The following is a 12,880-nucleotide window of genomic DNA, read 5'->3' as shown; positions in this document are numbered from 1 at the left end:
AGAAGAGAAATTTGCTGTTAAAACACTATTTTTGGATTCTGTTCCAGGTACCTCAGTGTAAGTGTCTACATGTAAACTGAGTTTCTAGGTTCTCAATATAATCAATAGGGCTTTTTTCAGTTGCTTAAACATCGTCATTTAGTGCCATTTGAGACTCAGACCACCTTGCTTGCCAGCTGCTGGTCCAGAATGGGTTGGATCTCCCATGTGTCTTATGTCATATTTACCACATTTGTGCAGTTAGATAGCCAAAAGCATAAATTCTAGGCAACTGAATTGAGCCCATAGTGAGTATGGTTACTGGAGCCTATAGATGTATCCAGCTGACCAGCTAGAAGATGTCTGAGCTCCACTGCTCTCCATTGACTATTATGAGAGCTTGGGCATCTAGTGTACACGTAGACACTTCCATATAGACACCTAAATACACACATCTTAATCCTGGGCTGAATCCTACCCTATGTGACTGGAACAGTGCTTAGGGGCTCAGTTCAGTTGTCCAAGCCAAGATGTCATTTGAGACACCTTAGGTGTCTGTGATATCAACATGGCTTTGGCATGTATGGCACAGGGTCTTCAGTACACTCATGCCCTTCTGGAGTGGACATATGGCAGGCTATATCCTAGGCTGTCCCAAAGGCATTAAATACCTGTTTTTTGGCAAATTAATATTGTTTTATTTAAGGCACTAGCAAGTGCCCTAAAAAAATGTTCTGTGTTAGGGAGGTATACATTTCCTAAGGAAATACAATTCCCTCCTTTCAACTGTTCCAGAATAGAGCTAGATTATTAGGATGCTCTGCTTCTTCTTTTTAAAAGGGTCTGTTTTTTTTGAAAGAATTAACTGACTTTCAGATCTATTTTTAAAGGAAGAAAATTAATATCGTAATGAGAGTACTTTGCAAAAATACAGTGTTAAAGTCCATATAAAAATGGACTCTGAAGTTAATAACTATGACAGAAGGCAGATCCAGATGAGGTCTGGATTCTGAACAGTGCAGATTCAGTCAGAGTCAGGGCTAGAGCTGGGTTTGGATCAGCTGCAAGGGATTTAGAATTAGAATTTACAAATGGTGGAAGCACTGAGAAAGCAGCTGTTCTTATGGGATTTTCTATTCTCCAGTGCTTAAATCTTGGCAAAAATATGTTTTTACTTTAATGAGGTTCTAAACAGAAGGAAAATTAATTCACGTCCAAGTTGGCACTTGACTTAGGACCCCAGAGTGGACTCAGATCTAGGAATTCAAACCCAGTCATTCTGCAATTGCAATGGGATATGAGCACCTTTAAAATTCTAGAAATGCCCAATTCCTAACTCTATGTCATTTTATAAAAGAAAAGCATGCATAAGTATATTTTATATTAATAAGAGATAATGCTGTTTTTTTTAATCAATATAGTTAATGCTTAGGTCATGTCTTATGATTACTTTCATCATTTTTTGTTTTAAACAGTAAAATATTAATGTGTGTGGGATTCATGGAGGAGGAGCTTTAATTTGTCATATCTTAGTCAGTGCCTTAAACCGTCTTATGATTATTTTGTACATGTTGAGATTTGCTGCCTTGCACCAGATCACCAAAGCTCCAAACTGCATGCTTAAATGCATCATACTGCATTCATACCATGTAGTCTAAAAAGGCCAGATCAAAACTGTATAGCTAAAACCTTGCATGTAGTAAAAACCACAAAATTAAGTTTGCAATGAAGTTTCTACGGATGCCATGATAAGGTATTCTAATGCTATCAAACATAAGAAATGTGCAAAGTGTATCATCTCTCATTTTTAATGGAATGACAGTTCTCTAAGAGCTCAGAAAGTGCTCACAGGATATCAAGTATGCAAATTAAAAGGTGGAAGACAGGCCACTTTGAAAACTCTTCAAATGTCCCTGTTGTCAGTAAGCAGCTTCCAGATAAAGAAAGTCTAGAGAAACAAAAAGCAGTGTTTTCTGTGGATATAAATCCATATTTTGTCAGGTGGCAAGTTCCTTTAATCAGGTGTCTTTGGCAGCTTTCAGGCGTTGGTTAAAGGAGAACTGAAAGAACCTGTAAATTATTCTATAGCTATTATTGCTACTTATTCATATGGTAAAATGGCAACACTATTCTAGCAGTAGAAATCACATCATTCTAGAAGGAATAGAGAACACCTTGGAAAAGTGAATTTATTTTCAGGAAGAATATATTTCTCTCACTCTCCACAATAATCAATAGGTTAATTAATGGCCTATTTAAAAAAAGCAAAGGTTCTATGATATTTATTATTTTCATAATTAAAATAAAGCAAATTCTAAATATCAACAATTTTAGTGCAAATGGCTTCATTAACACGCAGCAGAGAACATACGCCTACGTTGTTGATACCATTTTTCTTGTTTAATACATGGCAGCTAAGCAAACTGGCAGCACTTAATATGATTATGTCAAGATCTCACGCAAGTTAGCTCACAGCCAAAGGCTGACATGTAGAGTCAATATGCCAGGGCTAATTATGTTGATGCAAAAAAGTTACCTTTCTTTGTGTGTGATAAATGTTTCACATAGATTAAAGCATGTTTGTGTACTGTGAATTTTACCCTGAAGATTGTACCAAAAGGTCAGCAATCCTTGATGCAATTCAATTATTATAGTGTTGATTATGCATGCCTTGTAATCCGATACTCTGATCAAAGTCAAGTGTGGGATTTGAAAAAAAAAGTATGTATTATGACTCTTAATCATAATTTCTGCTCAATGATTATGTCTGGGAGGACCAGTATGGTCTGCATGTTAATCTTTTAAACAAATGCTTTGACTACATCCATTGTACTTGGTTTTTAGTTCTTCGCAAATTGGAGGTATAAGCATATTCTTTTCTGTGAGATTTTGTGCTGTCCATGACACATACATATAAGGAGGAAGAGAGCTCCCAGAGATCCTCTTAAAGACTCAAGGATCAAACTTTTTACATTCTGTAAAAATAAAAAATGCCCAGGGCTGCCTGTTCTTCCTTCTTCTGATTTCCTAACATTCTCTTGCTGCTAATGGAAGCCATATTGCTTATTTCACAATGCTTAAGCTCCCCTTTCTTTTTCTTTTAAGTTAATCAATAATTTTCAAATGAGCACAGTTATTTTGTACTGCAAGAGTATGGCTTAGCTCATGGGAAAAGCATGGACATGAGTGCACTGGAGGATTAACTCCCATCTTAATTTTTCTGGTTGCTTCAAACTTCCTCAAAATTGTACAGCTTTTTGCTTTACCTTCCTGGCGTGACCATCTCTGGGCAAAATAATCCTCAACCTTACCATCCTTGCCTCCTCTTTTACCAAGATGATTGCTAGTTTATGCAAATTATAATGTTAAGAAGAATTGATATGAAAACACATTGAATTTCCCACAAATACCCTTCAACTTTTTCTTGATCATGGTTTCATTCTGAGGTGAAAATGCAGTTTCTGTGTATTTTTATATTACAAAATTGCTGATTTGTCTTTTTTTTTCTTGCTGTCTGCTCCTGGTGCAGGTTTAGTATTCATTTCTTCTAAGAAATCATCTGTCAGAGGTTGACAATATGCATGCTGGCCATATCTCATGCTTGTATTTTTTGTATATATGGTGCAAAGGGGTGCACATAATTGTCAATTGGTGGGCACACCTTGAATGTATACTATTGCAAAATATCTGGCATTTGAGAAATAGAAACTGTTCTGTAGCCAGTGTAAGACTATCAAAACAGATTCATGAGCTGTTTCTCCTTTACAAGACTGGGAAACCAACTTTCTAACCAATCTTGATGTATCAGTGTGCTGTGGTGTAGCTGAATTCTTTCATCCCCCTTTCCATCCCACTCCCCCCTAGTATGTTTATTCAGTAATGACAGTTCACAGAAGAACTCTCCAGAGGGATATAAAATCTTGGCATCTGTGTTCCTTTTTGGAGGCAAGTATTCTAAAGAGCTATCCTTGTTGCCTAATGAACCAAAACCCAAAACCTTGGATTTCATTATGGTTATGATTCCTTAACCCACTAGAGTCTCTCATCAAAATGTGGTCTCATTAAGTGAAAGAGACACTGTGCACCACTCCATTAAAATGTGCTAAGCTAACTTGTTGTCTGATGTGAGATGAAATGAAATATAATTATTTCAGATCTGTTCCTAGTGGACTGTAGCATACATCATAAGCTTGAAAAATATATAAGACAGTTTGGTATTCTTAGTTCTGGAGCCCAATTCTGAATGCATATGTACAGTAAGGAGTTCAGAGAGGCACGATCTTCTTTTGGGTGAGGAAATTGGAAAGCTTGTGTTGCAGTCCAGAGTCAGCCAGTAACTTCTTGTGTCGCTTAGAAAAAAAAAAAAAAAAATCACTGCAGCTTGCATTTTGCTTGGTGTTTGCACAAGTACTGGGAGGTGAGAGAGCAAGAAATGTTTCTTCACATACATGTCCCACTTTGCAGACCCTGGGCACAAATGCAGACTCTAATTTCTTCCACAAGAAGGGATTTTTCATTGCTAGTGACAGCTTTTAGATCTACTGAGTAATTCTTGTGCTTTTGCAAATAGAAAGATCAGGCAAGCTACAATATGCTTTGAGGTAGTAAACAATATATTTGACCAAAAGAATCTATGATGTAAATTAAAGATTGGGAAAGGGAAGAAAATATGTGCAGTACCGTGTCTGATGTGCATTGGGAAGCTGTTTTCCAGGGAAAATCTAAAAAAGATCATATTTACAAACAGAAACTCAAAGCTTTGAGTATACAAATAAGTACCTAATTTCAGTGCAGAATTTCTGTAACCGGGGCATGTAAACTTAACTTACAAGTAGGTGTTTAGCTAGCCATTTACATATAAGCCATATGAACACATACTGTGGTACCTGCATACACAAATAGAGCTTACTATTGTAGACCCATATTTGCAGATGGCTTTGGATTTCTATAATGTGCTAAAACTTAAAATATTTCTCTATGATTTGTTTTAGTAGTTGTCTGGAAAGAAATCTGGCAAATTACTTTGTGTATTTCTAGATTCACTAATGATAATGTCTGAAAGGGCATAATAAAATGAAATCTTTATACCCAACTGCTTTCATACCTCATCTGGGAAGGTGATATCTGAGCATCATGCACAATTATTATAATTTTCAACTGAAGCCCTCTGTAGTTGTGCATCAGATATTTGGTTCTATTGTCATGTGCTGAGTTATACTGTGCATATTATCAGCATGATGGGGAAAACCACAAAACAGCATATGAGAAAAAATGAGAATTAGCATGGTGCATGGTATTAAACTGTCTTCTTTTGGACTGTTAGTTGTCAGAAGTCAGAAAAACGTACTAGACTTTTCTGTCAAGTGTGTTCATGCTGACCTAGGCATCCTGTGGGTCACAGAATACTTGAATAGTTCTTGAATATTTCAGCACATTTAATTCCTCAAATGCCACTTTAAGCATTGTGCACAAGGTTGATACAGCTGCATGGTGAGTTCTCTTTTTTCTTGGTTTAAGAATTAATTTGACTCTTCCCATGCCTGAGAACAGTATTCCTGTCTGGCTTAAACTGAAAGATTTGCAGGAAAAACAGTGAACTGAAGAAAGAGTAATGATTTGTAGGGAGCTACAGGAGGTCTGAGTCCCAAATCCAAATGTGACATTGCTTACAATTACATAAATAGTGTTCCCATGCATTTATCCCAGCTATAACCAATAGCTAATAACAAATTATAGAGGCCTGATGTGATTTACACACAGAGATTTCTTTACAGGACTTTGTGTGAATAAAAATGACTATTATTTCTTTTTCTCTCCAAAGAAAGGAATCAATCGAATTCTTGTGGAGAATATAATTTTCTTCCATTTGGTTTTAAATAACATTACCACAGCAATCAGATATTGAGGTGAAAGACAAATACTTCTGGACCTGGATCTGAAAATGTACAAAACATTAGACAATAAAGAGAACAACTCCTTTGCCTTTGTATTTCAAAGGGCATTAGCATTTTGCTGTATAGGCGGATAGCTTCTCAAACTGTTTTGCCTCTGAGTGACCTACTCCATTAGTTTTAAACTGTTTAATGTCCTCTGAAGATTTGAGGGGAAAAAAAATAAAACCTTAACATTTTGTCATTATTTCAAAGAGGTATTTGATATCACAATACAATTATACTACTAATTGATGATTGCTTCTAATAGTGCTGTATCTTCCACAGCTGAAATTTCAGAGATTATTGTAAATGTGTAACAGTATGGAGAAAACAGTCCAGGTGTATCAGGAGAAAAGGAAATATAATACCATTAATCCTTAAACTGCATTTGAAATTACACAGGGAGACCAGTGTCCTGTAATTATAAAAGGCAGCAATAACAGTGTGATAAAGACAACCCCATGCGGTCATCTCCAGGGCTTAGAAAAGGGGAACCAGATAAATAAGGGCAACAATCCAGTTCTTGGCAGTGGAGGAAATGTCTGCGCATGTGTATGCATGTCGGGGAGGGGGGGCGAGAAGGCAGATGGGGAGAGTGGCGAGGGGCTTCCGCAGATGCGCTGGTAGGAAAGATGGTAACAAAGAAAGAGGACGGGAAGATCTGAATAGGCCGGCTGCCTGCAATGGCCTCACACACTGCGCCGCTGTAACTTCGGGGCTTTGAATGCTGCGTTGTACGTTTCACTCGTCTAGTTTTGTAGACGGAAGAAAGGTTTGCTTTTTAATCAGGGCACACTGCAGAAGCCAAGATGAGATCATGGCTTCTGGTTCATGATTTTTATTTTCTAACAGAGAAGGTTATCTTGTTTCATTCTCATACCAGGTCAGGGCACGAATACAGCACCTCATGTGTAGAGTGGTTTTAATTATCCTTTTAGAAGAAAGTGATTAGAAATAAAGCAAGTAGGGTTAAATCTTTGGGCTGCTACTCAGATTTCCCTGGTCTTTCATTGGATAGGCTCCTCTGACTGCAGTGAGAATTTGCCTAAGTAAAAAATGAGTGAGAGCCTTTGGTTATAGCTTTAATTACAGGACAGAGCTACCAGAAAAATCAATGTCACATTCATTTAAATTTGCCATAGTAGAGCATGCTGTTGGCCTCCCTAAACCAGTGCCCTGCCTTTGTCGGCTGTCCAGATCTGAAGCAATGGGGTTGATTTTTTCACTGTTTCCTTACAGGTGGATTGCTACAGTGATTCTGACTAACTGCAAGATGTGGCAGCAGCTGCTGCTGTTATTGATAAACGGTGCAGCCAGTTTGACTAGGACACACTGAGGTGCCTTTGAGGTAGAGAAATAAGAGGATTTAAAGGAGAAGCCCTAGACAGAGTGATGTATAACGTGCTCGGTCTGCCCAGTTGTGAATGGTTGTGTTAGGTTCAAAGCTGTGTTATAATGCATTCCCAGTCACGTATCACTGAAGACTACACTGAATATTGGTGAAATGTTGAAATGTTTGGGTAAACCCTTCCTTGAGCAGACCTGAGGACAGTATTTCACCTAATTTTCCCCTTTCTCAGGCGGCAGTCTGTTCCCACTGATGTGCTTCCTTTGGTTTGGTCTTTCCCCTTTTCCTCCACTCTTTGCTTACCAGGGAGACCTGGGTTTGCAGCCTTTACTCTTCCTCCTACAAGTGGGGTTAAATTCGAGGAAGATACTTCCTCATCTTTATTGCCCCATGTGCTGGAGGGAGCACAGGGACTCTCTGATCAGTTAGAGGAAGCAGAGACGCAGTAGCCCTAGGCAGTATCATATCGTTGTCTCACTAGGATCCTTCCTCTGACTTACAGACACTGTTACGTGATCTTGCTGTCCTTTTCCTTGCCTGTGACTTGCAAGTAGACTTTTTTCCTCAGTTTTTATGGTTTTGGATGTGAAGGGAAAAAAAATCAATAAAACATTCAAATAAAAACACAGTGAAAAACAAAGAAGAAACCACACAGAGAGCGCAAGGATGTGTGCTATTTTGGTTGTAATACACTTGAAAAGTCTTTATATTTCTGTGCAAAAGGGAATGATTGCTTTTGAAGGTATATTCAAGGATATCCACAAAAAATGCTTTGTGAATATCACTGGATGATGAATTATATTTCTAGTAGTCGATGACAGAAAAGACTTGACACAGAAACAACTTTTCAGCTTACATGGGTTAAGAAAATGCAGTGTAGTATAAAAACATACTGTCGTTATCTGATTTGGAAGATAAGCAGGGAGGAAGCAACTAGCCACATTGAAAAAGCAAACATTAGGATTAAAGATTAGAAAAGAGGTCTGTGTCATTTTGCTAGAATACCCAGCAGGCCATTTTGTTCGCACTCAGTAAAGCAAAACCTTTTGCTGATGTTGTCACATTGTTTTTAGCTGGAATTCTGAGGTATGCATATATGATAAATACGGAGGGGCAATAACCTGTATTGAGATGACAGGAGATACGATTAGATCATGAGAAATCCAGATCCCTCACCAGAGAGATGATATGCAGAACAGACTAAGATGCAACTAGACAGGTTGTGAAGAGATTAAGGTTTGCTTGACACGAAGCTATGAGCCAGCTGCACAGCATGATACGGGTTTATAAAGCAGGCTTTCTGCCCCCCTTCAAGGAACCTTCAAGTCACTCACCCTGAAAGGAAATGATTGCTCAGAGTTTAGGCAGGGTGCCTTGCATGCCTGCGAGGTCGTGGCTGAGTAGTGGCGGAGCTGATCTCCGATGTTATGGCACTCAGTGATACAGTGGGAGCAGGTGAGTTGGAGAAAACGAAGTTACAGTGGGCTACCCTAAAACCATAAATGCTCAGGATAATATCTTCTGCTGGTAGAAATCGATGTAGCTCTTATACTGATTTAGAGGGAGTTTGTCTTGGAGACATGACAAAAACAACTGTATCCTCCCCTTTTTCACTCAGAACATAAATGTTTTTGCTGGGATTCTGATGTTCACCACAATCCAAGATGCAAGATACCAAAATGTTGGTTTTCAGTGCTTCTCAATCATCCTGAATTTAAAGGTCATTTAATATTTCCCTGTTTTCTTTCTTTTAATAATGTTGCATGTGCTGTCATATAACAGATTAAAATTAATTAGCCAGATTCCCTTTTTGTAGAAAAAAAGAGCTCTACAATCTGTGCATCTATATTGTGCACCCCCTATTTACTTGGCTAAAATTTAAAATTGATTTAAAATTTCCACAAAAGCAATTTGACAGAAACTTGAGCTTTTTATTCATTTGTTTGTTATATGGCAAAGGTGTTTTAACCAAAAAAATCCAAATTTCCATCAATATTTAATCTTTTTAAACAAATCCAAAATTTCTGTAAGAGAAAAGATATTCCATTCACTTGTATCAAACATACTTCAGGTAGTGAGAACTAGTAGATTATCAGCTGATATATTCACAATGATAGCAATGTCCTCTCTTTGAAATTGTCAGGTCAAATAATTGCATTTTAAATTTAGGGTCTTTTGTTACATTTTGCTTGTCATGTCTCTTCACTGCCATCTCAAGATGTTTCCATAATTGGAAATAGAGTAGAGATTTCATATCATTCCTACAGGGGACACAGATGAAATGATCAAGGCTGAAGGGACAACACATGAAAAGAAGCAGAAGGAATTATTATTGCCCAGTTCAACAAGCGTTCAGAGCAGGGTGTCAGAATGGATTGACTTCAATAAAAAAAAATTGCCCTAGTAACAGCTGAGTTAAATGTATGAGTAAGGACCTCAGGAATTGGACTATTGTCTGATATTTCCACAATCACTTTACATGTCAGTCAGCATTAGTGACTGGGAAGCTGACACTGTCTGAAATAGTTTGCTTGTTAAGTATTGGCAATGTTCTGATTAGCCTTGTTTTTTAAGAAGCGTTTGTGGTGTAGATTACTGTCTTTATCCTTGGCTTGTTGATTGGTATGTTCTACTATTTCTCACACTTGTTGCACATCTGCTTTGAATGCTTTGGGGCAATGTTTCATTCTCTAACAGTTCTTCAGCATGCTCCATCCTCATCCAAAACTTATTTAACGCTGAATGGAAAACATCAGTAATGGTGGGTGTAGCCTGTGAGTATATTTCTATTGGTCTAACACTGTGCTCAGGTTTCTACTGCAACTGACAGAGTCTGAAATTATTGAAAGCTCACTCTTGAATATCATGATTTTCTTAACCCAAGTGAATTCTTTGTGAGCTGCACACCATTAGCAGACAAGTCAGTAGGTGGCATGGAAAATTTGGCTTTTTATTAGTCTGAATATATAACTACAGAGTCCCTATTCTAGTTTGTTTGTGTTCTGATAAATGAGTATGTAAAACTATTATTGTCATAAACATACTCCCTCTCTGCACAAGCTATAGATTTATTTACAGCAATGACTGAAAAAAAAAATCTTTCCTTGTAGCAAAAGAGAGGGCTTGAAATAGGGCAAGTAATATATAATTCCCTGGAGTTGGGGTTTCCCTAAGTTTGAATCAGGATTGTCAGAGGGCTTGCAGCTGACTAAGTTTCTGAGCTATGTTTTCAGGCCACTCCTCTGGCAGCATTGCAGCTCCCTTTTCTTACCTCAGAGGTGTCCTGGGGGCTGGGCTTCCTGACCTTCTCCGGGGTGAGGTGTGGGCCCAGGGTGCCAGGGGATAACCGCATTGCTCCCACTGTCAGCTTTTGCAGCAGCGTGAGTTAACCTCTTCTGTCTTACACACTGCTGTTCTCTGGAGACAGCATTCACTCTTGCCTTAATCATTATACTTAAATAATTGAATAATCTATGTGGTTTATAGGAGTTCTTGTGCCGTCCCTTTGGCAAAGAGCCATGTCTGGAGAGAAGGGATGTGACTGAGGGACTGCTGTGCCCAGCTAGCGGCTGGCTGCTACAATGGGCTCTTGAGGTTGGGAGCAGTGAGGTGTGCTACAGCAGCACCAGACCTTTCACTTAAAGCACCCGGATCAGAGAACTGCAAAGGGAATCTCGCTCTATTGAGTGCCATTCTTCATGGCGCTCACCTTGATGGAGCACTTAAGATGCTGCTATGAAACAGAGTGGTGTGAGTAAACCCCAAATCAGTGCATTAGATGTGAAAACCAGAGCACTCTGCTGCCTAAGATCATTGCTGTTAAACTTTGAAGACACAACAGGCAATACAGTGCCCAGCTACCTAGTAATTTAACTCTGAATCATAGTACAACTGTTAGCAGTTGATTACTATTACTGGCAGGGATTCTTAAATAAAAAAAAAGCCCATCATTGAACCAAACCACACAGCAGATCTTCTTGTGAATCCAGCTGTAATCACCATTCCCTCCATCATAGCATACTTAATTACACAGGACAAAAGGTGAAGTTGGGTAATCAGGTGACCTGTAAAATAAAGTATGGCATGGGCCTTCCTGTGCTTATTTTCATGCCAAGAAGGTCAGTTGGCAGATGTGAAATGCCTTTTCAGAAGTTACTTATGGTCTGTTTCCTTTCTTCCTCTAGACATCATCAATCACATTCTTGTTTTCATAGATGCTATTTGAACTACAGGCAGATTCTAATGAGGCAATGTTACAAAACCTAAAGGAGTAAGGTGCCCAAATGCAAATCCATGTCAAATAGAACTTACCTCTCCTAGGTGGGCTCTATATATCACAACCCATGTTTCCCCACTGTACTGAAGAATATTTCTGAGCAATTGCTAGATGGGGAAAGGAGAGAAGGACAGTCGGAATATTTGACAAAATGCCCATTTTCCTGGGGAAAGCCTTAGGAAAAGAATTATAAATCATACCTGCAATGATTAGGTTTATCTAGACACTCAGACATGCAAGTGTCTAACTTCTACAAACAATAGTGAGGTATGTGTATGTAAATTATAGTATATTTTATATAGCCAATTTGGTTTAAAAATAAATCTGATCTATTTTTCAAAAATCAAGCACTTAGACAAGTTCCCCCACATCCTTTGTTTTACAGTAATGCCATCTTTTTCTGCTGATATTGCAACACTTAACTGAATTCCCAGCTCTTTGGCATATTTTGAAAAAAAGCTTGCAAAAATGCTGGAAGAAATAGGTTACATGGACTCTTCTGGTTTTCCCTTTCTCTGTCTGGTTTTCCTTTTCTCTGTCTCTTCCATTAGCACCTTTTAATCTTTTCTCTGGAGGAGGCAACGGGACTCGAATGTTCTACACAAGTCCTGGATCAGCTAAAGTGACTGAAATGAAATAGGGAGGTCTATTGGAAGCCTTACGCGCTAGTCACATTACACGTGTTGCATCCATTCAGGTCAGAGCAAAGGTGTTGTTATCTTTTCAAACTGTGCTTTAAAGATTCCAGTACTTTTCAGACATTGTCAGATACTCCTTTGACTTAGGTGAACATGCAAGGTAGACTCCCAGTAAGGTTGTAAAGTTGGATGTAACTGGTGGGGACAAAATGTCAACAGATTTCGATAGCTTCTTGGTGGTTTGTGTCTTCTGCCAGTTTTTTTTTCCTGCTTGTCTAGCATGTTGACAAACCCAGTCTGAATTCTGGAGCGAGAAAGACGTCCTTTCTTTGTCTTTAAGAGCTCAGGCAAAATCTGAGGTGAGTGTCCTGAATAAAGCAGTATGAGTATTAAGAGGAATCTTAGGTCTTAGTGAGCAAATGTGTTGGAATATTTTTTTCTCTTTTTCCTGGCTTTTCACAGTACCCCAAAATGAGTGGGGCTGGACCTAGGTTTCTTAGACTCATTTTCTGGAGCTGCTTTAGCAAACAAAGGACAGTAAAGCACACAGTTTTCAGTACATTATCTCCCTCCCTTCCCAGATAAATCTGCCACTGCTATGGAAGTCAGACACCTACATTTAATATGTTATTCCAGTATTACATATTTTCTCACAGCAGATGAACCCTTCTTTCATGTTTGCAGCCTGTCAAATGTAGTACAGAGA

At 38.5% G+C, this 12,880-nt stretch overlaps 1 protein-coding gene across 1 annotated transcript in view; it reads left to right on the top strand.

Annotated features, from left to right (window-relative positions):
- Positions 1–12,880, top strand: part of NXPH1 (neurexophilin 1) — a 142,431-nt gene that overhangs the window by 66,206 nt on the left and 63,345 nt on the right. The gene's annotated exons all lie outside the window — the stretch shown is intronic.

Source organism: Apteryx mantelli, chromosome 2 (assembly GCF_036417845.1).
Source record: "Apteryx mantelli isolate bAptMan1 chromosome 2, bAptMan1.hap1, whole genome shotgun sequence".
NCBI lineage: Eukaryota > Metazoa > Chordata > Aves > Apterygiformes > Apterygidae > Apteryx > Apteryx mantelli.
The sequence above is the reverse complement of the archived record's forward strand: the minus strand, read 5'-3'. Positions and strand labels throughout refer to the sequence as shown.